General features: G+C 40.4%; 1 pseudogene; it reads right to left on the bottom strand.

The window, feature by feature from the left end:
• The window catches only part of LOC139023383 (uncharacterized), a 46,791-nt pseudogene that overhangs the window by 26,661 nt on the left and 7,242 nt on the right, over positions 1-12,888 (bottom strand).

Raw genomic sequence — 12,888 nt, forward strand, 5'->3', positions numbered from 1 at the left:
AGGGTTCACAATTGGAGTTAGGGTTCTAATTGGAGATGTGCACACTATTTCAAGTTACTGTTCAGATGTCAAGTTAGGATTCAGGATTTCTAACAAACTAAAGGTTCAAGTTAAACATTTGGTTGAGTCAGATTTAAAACTGCAAATACACTCAAAGGATATCCTTGAATACAAACTCAGACTTTTTTATTCAAATAACCATATTCAAACATACTGTATATACAGTTGAAGTCGGAAGTTTACATACACCTGTCACGTTCTGACCTTAGTTCTTTTGTTATTTCTTTGTTTTATGGTCAGGGCGTGAGTTGGGTGGGTTATCTATGTTCGTTTTTCTATGTTGGTTTTTTCGTTTGGCCTGGTATGATTCTCAATCAGAGGCAGGTGTCGTTAGTTGTCTCTGATTGAGAATCATACTTAGGTAGCCTTTTTTCACCTGGGTTTCGTGGGTGGTTATTTTCCGTGTCAGTGTTTGCCCCACACGGAACTGTTTCGGTTTTCGTTCGTTTGTTCGTTCACTTTATTGTTTTGTATTTCAGTGTTCAGTTAGATCTATTAAATATTCATCATGAACACTTATCACGCTGCGCATTGGTCCTCCTCTCTTTCTCCCAATGAAGATCGTTACAACACCTTAGCCAAATACATTTAAACTCAGTTTTTTTTACAGTTCCTGACATAATCCTAGTAAAAATTCCCTGTCTTAGGTCAGTTAGGATCACCACTTTATTTTAAGAATGTGAAATGTCAGAATAATAGTAGAGAGATTTATTTGAGATTTTATTTCTTTCATCACATTCCCAGTGGGTCAGAAGTTTACAAATACACAAAATTAGTATTTGGTAGCATTGCCTTTACATTGTTTAATTTGGGTCAAATGTTTCAGGTTGCCTGCCACAAGCTTCCCACAATAAGTTGGGTGAATTTTGGCCCATTCCTCCTGACAGAGCTGGTGTAACTGAGTCAGGTTTGTAGGTCTCCTTGCTCGCACACGCCTTTTCAGTTCTGCCCACACATTTTTTTATAGGATTGAGGTCAGGGCTTTGTGATGGCCACTCCAATACCTTGACTGTGTTGTCTTTAAGCCATTTTGCCACAACTTTGTAACTATGCTTGGGGTCATTGTCCATTTGGAAGACCCATTTGCGACCAAGCTTTAACTACCTGACTGATGTCTTGGGATGTTGCTTCAATATATCCACATAATTTCCCCTCCTCATGATGCCATCTATTTTGTGAAGTGCACCAGCCCCTCCTGCAGCAAAGCACCCCCACAACATGATGCTGCCACCCCTGTGCTTCACGGTTGGGATGGTGTTCTTCGGCTTGCAAGCCTCCCCCTTTTTCTTTCAAACATAATGATGGTCAGTATGGCCAAACAGTTCTATTTTTGTTTCATCAGACCAGAGGACATTTCTCCAAAAAGTACCATCTTTGTCCCCATGTGCAGTTGCAAACCGCAGTCTGGCTTTTTTATGGTGGTTTTGGGGCAGTGGCTTCCTCCTTGCTGAGCGGCCTTTCAGGTTATTTTGATATAGGACTCGTTTTACTGTGGATATAGATACTTTGTACCTGTTTCCTCCAGCATCTTCACAGGGTCCTATGCTGTTGTTCTGGGATTGATTTGCACTATTCGCACCAAAGTACGTTCATCTCTAGGAGACAGAACGCATCTCATTCCTGAGCGGTTTGACGGTTGCGCGGTCCCATGGTGTTTATACTTGCGTACTATTGTTTGTACAGATGAACGTGGTACCTTCAGGCGTTTGGAAATTGCTCCCAAGGATGAACCAGACTTGTGGATGGATGTCTAAAAAAAAATTCTGAGGTCTTGGCTGATTTCTTTTGATTTTCCCATGATGTCAAGCAAAGAGGCACTGAGTTTGAAGGTAGGCCTTGAAATACATCCACATGTACACCTCCAATTGATTCAAATTATGTCAATTAGTCTATCAGAAGCTTCTAAAGCCATGACATAATTTTCTGGAATTTTCCAAGCTGTTTAAAGGCACAGTCAACTTAGTGTAAACTTCTGACCAACTGGAATTGTGATACAGTGAATTATAAGTGACATAATCTGTCTGTAAACAATGGTTAAAAAAATGACTTGTGTCATGTACAAAGTAGATGTGCTAACCGACTTGCCAAAACTATAGTTTGTTAACAAGACATTTGTGGAGTGGTTGGAAAATGAGTTTTAATGACTCCAACCTAAGTGTATGTAAACTTCCGACTAACAGCATACGCTGAATGTTTAATGCTTAAAGACAGATTCAGGGCATGTATTGACCTCTTTCTCATGAAAATTACCCCCCCCCCCCCCAACCCCAACGAATAGTAATGAATCAATACTAGAGACTGATTAAACCATCAATCTACCACATAATGAGCATAGCCCGGGGAAGACGACAGGCCACTGGGAATGTGTAAAAGGAACAAAATGGAGAAACATACCTTGAGTCAAAACCAATGCAAACTGATTATTAAAATGAATTCATAAATTATATTACAGGTTACACAAACTTTGTAATTAGACCCTTTGATCTAAATGGACCAAAGTCAATGTATTACATTAAAAACACAAAACATGCACAATGGGCATTACAAGTAATATCATAATTACTTGTTTCTGTAATTCATTGTATGACCTGGGAGTTTTACCCACTAATTAAATATATTGCACTTAAAGAATATATCCAAGCAGTTGCAACCCGTCATTGGGGTTGCCTGTTTTGCATGTTATTTTGACATTAATACGCGTCACAAATCAGTTCGCAAACAATGTAAAAAAAATTAATCTAATGTAAATCATTGAGTTAATAAAGCCTCCATACAAACATGGTCTCTTTTTTGCTTTCTTGATTAAGGCAGCTCCAAAATGCAAGTGTTTCAGCCTAGCTCAGTGCTTTCTGTGGTGGTGGGGCAGCCAGCGGAAAATATGGAGCGTAGGGATTGGTAATGTTCTCTAGTTGCGCAGTGACCGTGATTGGCTCAGTGTTCGATCACTCATGGGAACACTACCTCACTGCCAAATATAAGGATAGAGCTTGAAAATTCAAGCCCTTGGGTGCTGCCATAGTGTTACATTAGAAGTGCCCATCCAAGAAGGCTGAAGGTCATTGGCCACAGATAAAATGACGTAAAATCACGTTATATCTACAGTAGCTTTGATTGGTCAACATCATACTTTCAAAATCTTAGCAAGCAGTCATCATCATGAATATAGTCGACAATCTACTGGCAAATCCTTTTTAATCCTTGTCATATAAAGAGAAATAATGAAGAGAAATTACAGATAAAACATATCGGTGCTCATCGGCCATTGGACATAAACAATACACAACAAGTTGGAAATCGCAAATTCAACAATGAGTGGTTTGGAAGGAATCAGTGGCTAACTGCAAGCAGTGCAAATCAATCACTAGCCTGCTATACAGTGGAGTGGGTGTGTGGTCTGAATTCTCAGTTTAAAGTTCTCTTTTCCAAGTGTCACGATCGTCTTGACTTTGAATGGAGGACCAAAACGCAGCGTGTGAAAAATAAGACATCTTCTTTTAATGAAGGAAAAAACAAACACTTACAAAATGAACAAAACAACCGATCGTGAAGCTAAGAAGAACTAAGTGCACACATGCAACATAGAACATAAACATAGACAATTACCCACAAACGCATGATGCCTATGGCTGCCTTAAATATGGCTCCCAATCAGAGACAAATGAAAGACATCTGTCTCTGATTGAGAACCACTCAGGCAACCATAGACTTACATAGACAACTACACTAGACACTGCCCCATACACATACAACCCCTAGACACTACAAAAACACATACATTCCCCATGTCACACCCTGACCTAACTAAAATAATAAAGAAAACAAAGAGTACTAAGGCCAGGGCGTGACACCAAGCTTAAAATTATAACTATTCAACATTGGCCATGCTGTCAATCCAGCATTATTTCTGCCGTGCTCAAAACAACAGTTAACTCAGAACTGGGAAATCTGACTTTAGTGATTTCACCAGAAAGCACCAGAAATCCAGAGAATGCCAGACTTTGATGACAAAGTTTGCCCACGAAGGACCGCCGCACCACCTTCTTGTTCAAGTGAGCATAGCACAACAAGGTGAGTCGAAAAATGTCTTGCATGTTGCTGCATAAATTATGTAATATGCTAGGGAGATATGTATACTGCAGCTAAGAAAATAATAAGTGTATGAATAATAAGTGTATGGTGTGTAGTTAACTGTTAGTAGCCCACGTGCCTCAACCTAATAATTTGGTATATTTTCCCTTCTTAATTACGCCTACTGTTCTGACTTGGTGGTGCACATGTAGTCTATAACTTGTTTTTAGAGAAAGGTAATCATCGAATATTATATGAGCTTTCATTGTCTGCTTATATGCCCCCTTTATTTACCCTATGGTTCTGACTTGGTGTACAGGTAGAAAGAACACTGTAAGAACGGCCCATATTCTGAATTCTGTCGCTGTACATTTCAAAAGTGCTGAACAAGTAGTTATATTGACTACGTCCGTCCTAGCTCGCTCATTAATGTCTTAATCGAAATTACGGATTGCCTCTTATCCGCTTGTCGTCCCCTTCTGCCATATTTTGTACATCTCAATAGTCAGTAGAAACCACATTTGTTTAAGCAAGTCAGCCATATCAGCTGTTTTATTTAAAGGCAGTAAATGAGGCTGAATGAACTGTTTTGCTGCTAGACAAGGCTCCACTGATAGCCATGAGTAGCGGTGGTAAGGTGTTGGGACTCTGCTGTTGAGACAGCTTTATGTAGGTGTTGTGTAGTGGCTTTCCTGGTTTTGCTGGCATGCATCCCCCCCAATTAATTTTGGGGGGGGGGGTTGCCCCACCAAGATGTACATGCTTAAATTGCCACTGTATCCAAACTAGGCTAATTGTTATGAATGCTGAGGTGTTTATAAAAATTGCCCTAATGATTGAAATATACACAACTGTGTGGCACCTGCAAGATTGATGAATGAAATATCAGGGTTGAGGTCAATTCCATTTCAAATCCAGTCAACTCAGAAAGTAAACCAAATTCCAATTCCAATTTTTCCTCATTGAAACTCATTGAATGGAATTGGAACGTCAGTGTACTTCCTGAATTGAAATGGAATTGAACCCAACCCTATGAAACATTTTGTGCAGCACTGGCACGGTTAATGAAGGAGACCCACTATGAACTAATCATGATCAGATGTGGAGGATCACCTCCAAAGGTGGATGAGGACACATGGATCCATGATATAGCCAAGTGTCAAAGTAACAGAAAATACGATAGCAACATAAATGCATTAAGAGAGGTATGAATTACTTTAAACCTTTTGAGATATTGGACATCGTGGTATGTAAAGCTGTTAATCTAAAAATTGTTAATGAGTTAGCCTACCAAACATAAGACATGACTTCGAACACATTTGACTCATTAGTCTCTTACATTATCTCTGCAGTTCGGTGCTAGACTAATTGCTCTGCAGTTATTTTCCACAGATAGCGTTGACAACATCACGGTTACAGTCTCCTGTAATTGGCATGATACTCCAGGTGAAGAGAATGTCTATTTTGTGTTTTTAACGCCTGCATCCAATTAAAACATTAAAAGTCAACATTGAAGGACTGTAATTATGGCCTCCTTTATCACGGTCTGCATTAACACATGCAGCCCAATTCTGATCTTTTGCACAATTATAGGCAACACATCTGATTGGTCAAAAGTACAATTAGTGGCAAAAATATCAGAATTTGACTTCCTGTGTAAATGCAGCCTGACAGTATTTGATTAATTATCAGCTCACACATTTCAGAACATTTTAAATGCATTACTTTTAACTACTGTATTGGATGGTAAATGTAGTCACTCATTTATGTAAGAATATTACATAAAATATGAATGTCAGCAGATCATTCAATTGACTATGGATTGTCGAGGGGTAGACACAACAGAACTTACCCCCTTCAGATGGGTCATCTCCCTGCAGTCCCTGGAAGCCTGCAGAGGTCATGGCCTTTGGTCCATTTTCTCCACCGAGGACACCTGAAGAACCTGAGACAGGAGGCATGACTACACAAAATTCTCAAGTTTTGCTGCTAATTCCCTCCTGATGATTCTGGGAATATTCCCACCTAAATTCCAGAGAAACCTGTACATTTTGGGAAAGTTACTGGAGTTTTGTAACCCTAGTAGACGGTCATATCCAAGGCATTGCAACTATGTTAAATGAAGTCCTACAGAAGTGAATTAATAATAAATGATGTACGGCATAATTTCATGACCTTTCTGTAGGGAGAGAAGTGCTATGTAAACTAACAGAGGCAAAGTGGGTGATACTAACAAGCAACACATTCTGTCTTAGTGACACCCTAATATGTTTCATTCATTCATTTATTCATTGCTTGTCTAAAAATAAAACCCCATTTTGGCAGATTGAACAGGACTGATTCAAAGGGTTGAAACTTCTGCAAAATAGGTCTAATCAACCTAAGTGTTCAGGTGCATAATCAATTAGAGTTGCAGTCAGCTGGCTTTCAAAGAGAGGAAGTAAACATCAAAATCTGCAGGAATATGCAGATTCATTCCATGAATTAATCAAAATGGGTTTAAATTAAATTTATGCTCATCGTTTATATTCCTCTCTGAAGAGAACCCAAATCCTCCAGACCCTTGTATTTTATGCACGGTCTCTATGCACACTCACAGGGCCCTACACAGTCATGCACACCGACACTCAATTCCAGTGGTGACCCGTCATTCAGGGCACGTGGAGCCCCACCTGTTTTGAGCCCCACCGGTTTTGCAAAAATTGCCTGTTTTGCATGTTATTTTTGCATTAATTCATGTCACATATCAGTTTGCCAACAATGTAAAAAAAATAACATATTAAAGTTAATAAAGCCGCATACAAACATGGTCTCCTTCTTGAGTAAGGCAGCTCCAAAATGCAGGTGTTTTAGCCTAGATCAGAGCTTTCTGTGGTGAAAGAGCAGTCAGCAAAAATACAGAGTGTAGGCGTTGGTAATCTTCTCTAGTTGCGCTGTGATAGGCTCAGTGTTCTGTCACTCATGGGGACACTACGTCACCTGCAGAATCTACAGGGCGAGCTAGGCAGTTCAAGCCCCCTTGGGTGCTGCCATAGATTTACATTAGAAGTGCCCATCCAAGAAGGCTCAGGGCCATTGGCCACAGATAAGACGTCAAATCATGTTATACTGTATCTACCATAGCTTTGATTGTACTGATCATGTCAATACTTGTAAAATCTTAGCTAGCAAGCTAGACAAGCAGTCATTGTCATGAATCATGTCGACAATCTACTGGCAAATCCTTTTCAATCCTTGTCATATGAAGAGAAACTATAGAAAAAACGATCGGTGCCCATCGGCCATAAACATTACACAAATTCAACAATGAGTGGTTTGGAAGGAATCAATGTCTAACTGCAAGTGTCGCAAAGCAATCAATATTTTGCTTTGCCTGCCTACTATTCAGTGCAGAGGGTGTGTGGTCCAAGTCTGGGTTTAAAACATCTGTCTGAAAGGGTATCTTCACAATCAACACCATGGGCCAGAAAAGGTTGAACATTGGCCATACTGTCAATCCAGCATGACTTCTGCCATGTTCAAAACAACTGGAAACTCGGAAATCTCATACTTCAGTGCATTCAAGACAACTGGGAACTCTGAAAGAAACTAACTCCGACTGGGAAAATGTGTTTTGAATGATCAGCCAACTCTGAATTCCAAGTTGGGAACTCTGGCCTCTTTCTAGAGCTCCGACCTGAAGATCACTGACGTCACAATTCAACCTTTTTTCAGAGTTCCAAGTTGTCTTGAAAGCACCATAAATCTAGAGAATGCCAGACTGATGACAAAGTTTGCCTACAAGAAGGACCACCGCGCCACATTCAAGTGAGCACAACAAATGTTTATTTCAGAAATATGTCTTGTATACTGCTGAATAAATTATCTAATATGCCAGGGAGATATGTATACTGTAGCTAAGAAAGTAATACGATGTGTCACCCATGTGTCACATTAAGAATTGTCCCTGTCCCCCTCAGAACCTACTGTTCTGACTGCACATGTAGCCTATAGCCTGTTTTAGAGAAATGTCATAATCAAATATTGTATTAGCTTTTATTGTCTGCTTATATGCCCCCGTTGCTGAACAAAGAGTTATGTCTTAATCGAAATCACGGCTTGCCTCTTATCCGCTCATCGTTCCCTTATGCCATAGTTTGTACAGTACATCTCAATTGCTATATTGCTTACATAGGTCTCTCATTAGTAACTTATTAATAATTTTAGGCAATGTTGGAATAATTTAATTGTTTTACATTCTTCATGAACTGTATTATATACTAAACAAAACTAAATGCAACATGCAACAATTTCAAAGATGTTACTGAGTTACAGTTCATAAGGAAATCAGTCAATTTAAATAAATTCATTAGGCCCTAATCTCTGGATTTTACATGACTTGGAATCTGTTGGTCACAGATACCTTTAAAAAAAAAAGTAGGGCCATGGATCAGAAAACCAGTCAGTATCTGGTGTGACCACCATTTGCCTCATGCAGCACGACACATCTCCTTCGCATAGAGTTGATCAGGCTGTTGATTGTGACCTGTGTAATGTTGTCCCACTCCTCTTCAATGGCTGAGTGAAGTTGCTGGAATTGGCGGGAACTGGAACACGCTGTCGTACACGTCGATCCAGAGCATCCCAAACATGCTCAATGGGTGACATGTCTGGTGAGTATGCAGGCCATGGAAGAACTGGGACATTTTCAGCTTCCAGGAATTGTGTACAGATCCTTGCAACATGGGGCCGTGCATTATCATGCTGAAACATGAGGTGATGGCTGTGGATGAATGACACAACAATGGGCCTCAGGATCTCGTCACGGTATCGCTGCGCATTCAAATTTCCATCGATAAAATGCAATTGTATTCATTATCCGCAGCTTCTGCCTGCCCATACTGTCACGTTCCTGACCTGTTTTCTGTTAGTTTTGTATGTGTTAGTTGGTCAGGACGTGAGTTTGGGTGGGCAGTCTATGTTTTCTGTTTCTATGTTGGTGAATGGGTACCTAATATGGTTCTCAATTAGAGGCAGGTGGTTTTCATCTCCTCTGATTGAGAATCATATTAAGGTAGGTAGTTTCACAGTGTTTGTTTGTGGGTGGTTGTCTCCTGTGTCAGTCTATGTTGCACCATACGGGACTGTTTCGGTTTGTTTGTACGTTCGTTAATTTATGTAGTCATTTCCCTGTTTGTGCGTTCTTCATGTTTCATGTAAGTTCTTACGTCCAGGTCTGTCTACATTCGTTTTTGTTATTTTGTTAGTTAATCCAAGTTAGTTCGTTTTTTTGTCTTCGTCTGTTTTTGGTTTAAATAAATATCATGTCTTATTCCAACGCTGCGTCTTGGTTCAATCCATGCTCCTCCTCTTCGGATGAAGAGGAAGAGGAACACCGTTACACATACCATATCCCCACCATGGGGCACAACGTTGACATCAGCAAACGATCTGTGGTTGTGAGGCCAGTTGGACGTACCGCCACTTCTCTAAAACAACGTTGGAGGCGACTTATGGTAGAGAAATTAACATAACATTCTCTGGCAACAGGTGGGCATTTCTGCAGTCAGCATGCCAATTGCACACTCCCTCAAAACTTGAGACATTGTGACATTGTGTTGTGTGACAAAACTGCACATTTTAAAGTGGCCTTTTATTGTCCCCAGCACAAGGTACACCTGTGTCATGATCACAATGTTTAATCATCTTCTTGATATGCCACACCTGTCAGGTGGATAGATAATCTGAGCAAGGGAGAAATTCTCACTGACATGGATGTAAACAAATTTGTGCACAAAATTTGAGAGAAATAAGCTTTTTGTACATATAGAACATTTCTGGGATCTTTTATTTCAGCTCATGAAACATGGGACCAACAGTGTAATTAGCTCATGTGCTTTTCTTCACGAGGAGGGGATACTATGTAATGTTCTTTGGTCTGTAACCATGTTTGTCAGTGACGGTCTCTTCCCATTCAAATATTTGTTTTCAACAAAAAGTTCAGTAATAGACCCATTAATTTCTGTTGATATTGCGAGGGCTGTTTTGTTTGCGCAATGCGCCATCTGTGTGTCGGTATTATTGTATATAAAAGTGGATCCTTGTGACTGTTTCCTTATTTTTTTGAACACATAGGCCTAATAAAATACTTCATATGGTAGTCTCCCTCTCTGGTGACTTAAAGAAGAGTAAAGTTAAGGCCTCAACATCTTGCTGAATTTATCTGAACTAACATCTGAACTAACATTTCTATCGGTGTCCATTTTGAAAGTGCTGAAGGAATAGGCCTACCTCGTCGCAGCTCATTTGCTTGCTTATACAGTTACACTTAAAAGCTAAGTGTTAATGATATAATAACAAACATGAATTTACTGAACATAAATGTAATGTTTGTGTATGGTTCAAAAGTCAAAACCTATGGTGGCGTTAGTTATTATTGAAGGAGAATGCGGTTCTTATCGACTTGCACAAATTCACAAGGAGTCAGTAAAAGACATATTAGTTTAAGCAAGTCAGTCATATCAGCTATGGTTTTTAAAAAGGCAGTAAATGAGACTTTCAGCAGCGGTTTAAGGCATTGAGTCGCAGTGCTTGATGCGTGATTACAGACCCGGGTTCGACTCCGTGTGGCAGGCCGGGCGCCTGCAGGCTGACTTCGGTTGTCAGTTGAATGGTGTTTCCTCTGACACATTGGTGCAGCTGGTTTCCGGGTTAAGTGGGTGTTAAGAAGCACGGTTTGGCGGTGTAAGGACAGACGTAAGGGAGATGAGAAGCAAGTACAGGGAGTGAACATTTAATAAATAACGGACTTGAAACAAAACACGGACAGCGTCTGGACAGGGGACACATAACGACATCAATGCAGACACAGAGAAGAAACTGAGGAAGTGACAGATATAAGGGAGGCAATCAATAAGGTAATAGAGTCCAGATGAGTCCCATGAAGCGCTGATGCGCATAACAATGGCAACTGGTGTGCGTAATGATGGGCAGCCTGGTGCCCTCGAGCGCCAGAGAGGGGGAGCGGGGGCAAGCATGACAGGTGATGTGGGTCATGTTTCGGAAGACGTATGACGCGGCCTTCGCCTCTCCCGAGCCCGTTGGGTAGTTGCAGCGATGAGACAAGCTCGTAATTGGATATCACGAATTTGGGGTGAAAAAGGGGGTAAAATACAATAAAAAAAATATATACAGTTGAAGTCGGAAGTTTACATACACTTAGGTTGGAGTCATTAAACTAATTTTTCAACCACTCCACAAATTTCTTGTTAACAAACTATAGTTTTGGCAAGTCGGTTAGCACATCTACTTTCTGCATGACACAAGTAATTTTTACAACAATTGTTTACAGACAGATTATTTCACTTATAATTCACTGTATCACAATTCCAGTGGGTCAGAAGTTTACATACACTAAGTTGACTGTGCCTTTAAACAGCTTGGAAAATTCCAGAAAATGATATCATGGCTTTAGAAGCTTCTGATTGGCTAATTGACATAATTTGAGTCAATTGGAGGTGTACCTGTGGATGTATTTCAAGGCCTACCTTCAAACTCAGTGCCTCTTTGCTTGACAGCATGGGGAATTCAAAAGAAATCAGCCAAGACCTCCACAAGTCTGGTTCATCCTTGGGAGCAATTTCCAAACGCCTGAAGGTACCACGTTCATCTGTACAAACTATAGTATGCAAGTATAAACACCATGGGACCATGCAACCGTCATACCGCTCAGAAAGGAGACGCGTTCTGTCTTCTAGAGATGAACGTACTTTGGTGCGAAAAGTGCAAATCAATCCCAGTACAACAGCAAAGGACCTTGTGAAGATGCTGGAGGAAACAGGTACAAAAGTATATATAAGCACAGTAAAACGAATCCTATATCGACATAACCTGAAAGCCCGCTCAGCAAGGAAGAAGCCACTGCTCCAAAACCGCCATAAAAAGCCAGACTGCGGTTTGCACCTGCATATAGGGACAAAGATCGTACTTTTTGGAGAAATGTCCTCTGGTCTGATGAAACAAAAATAGAACTGTTTGGCCATAATGACCATCATTATGTTTGGAGGAAGAAGGGGGAGGCTTGCAAGCCAAAGAACACCATCCCAACTGTGAAGCACGGGGGTGGCAGCATCATGTTGTGGGGGTGCTTTGCTGCAGGAGGGGCTGGTGCACTTCACAAAATAGATAGCATCATGAGGAAGGGAAATTATGTGGATATATTGAAGCAACATCTCAAGACATCAATCAGGAAGTTAAAGCTTGGTCGCAAATGGGTCTTCCAAATGGACAATGACCCCAAGCATACTTCCAAAGTTGTGGCAAAATTGCTTAAGGACAACAAAGTCAAGGTATTGGAGTGGCCATCACAAAGCCCTGACCTCAATCCCATAGAAAGTTGGTTGGCAGAACTAAAAAAGAATGTGCGAGCAAGGAGGCCTACAAACCTGACTCAGTTACACCAGCTCTGTCAGGAGGAATGGGCCAAAATTCACCCAACTTATTGTGGGAAGCTTGTGGAAGGCTACCCAAAATGTTTGACCCAAGTTAAACAATATAAAGGCAATGCTACCAAATACTAATTGACTGTATGTAAACTTCTGATTCACTGGGAATGTGATGAAAGAAATAAAAGCTGAAATAATTCTCTCTACTATTATTCTGACATGTCACATTCTTAAAATAAAGTGGTGATCCTAACTGACCTAAGACAGGGAATTTTTACTAGGGTTAAATGTCAGGAATTGTGAAAAACGGAGTTTAAATGTATTTGGCTAAGGTGTA

This window comes from Salvelinus sp. IW2-2015, linkage group LG3 (assembly GCF_002910315.2).
Source record: "Salvelinus sp. IW2-2015 linkage group LG3, ASM291031v2, whole genome shotgun sequence".
NCBI classification, from domain to species: Eukaryota; Metazoa; Chordata; class Actinopteri; order Salmoniformes; family Salmonidae; genus Salvelinus; species Salvelinus sp. IW2-2015.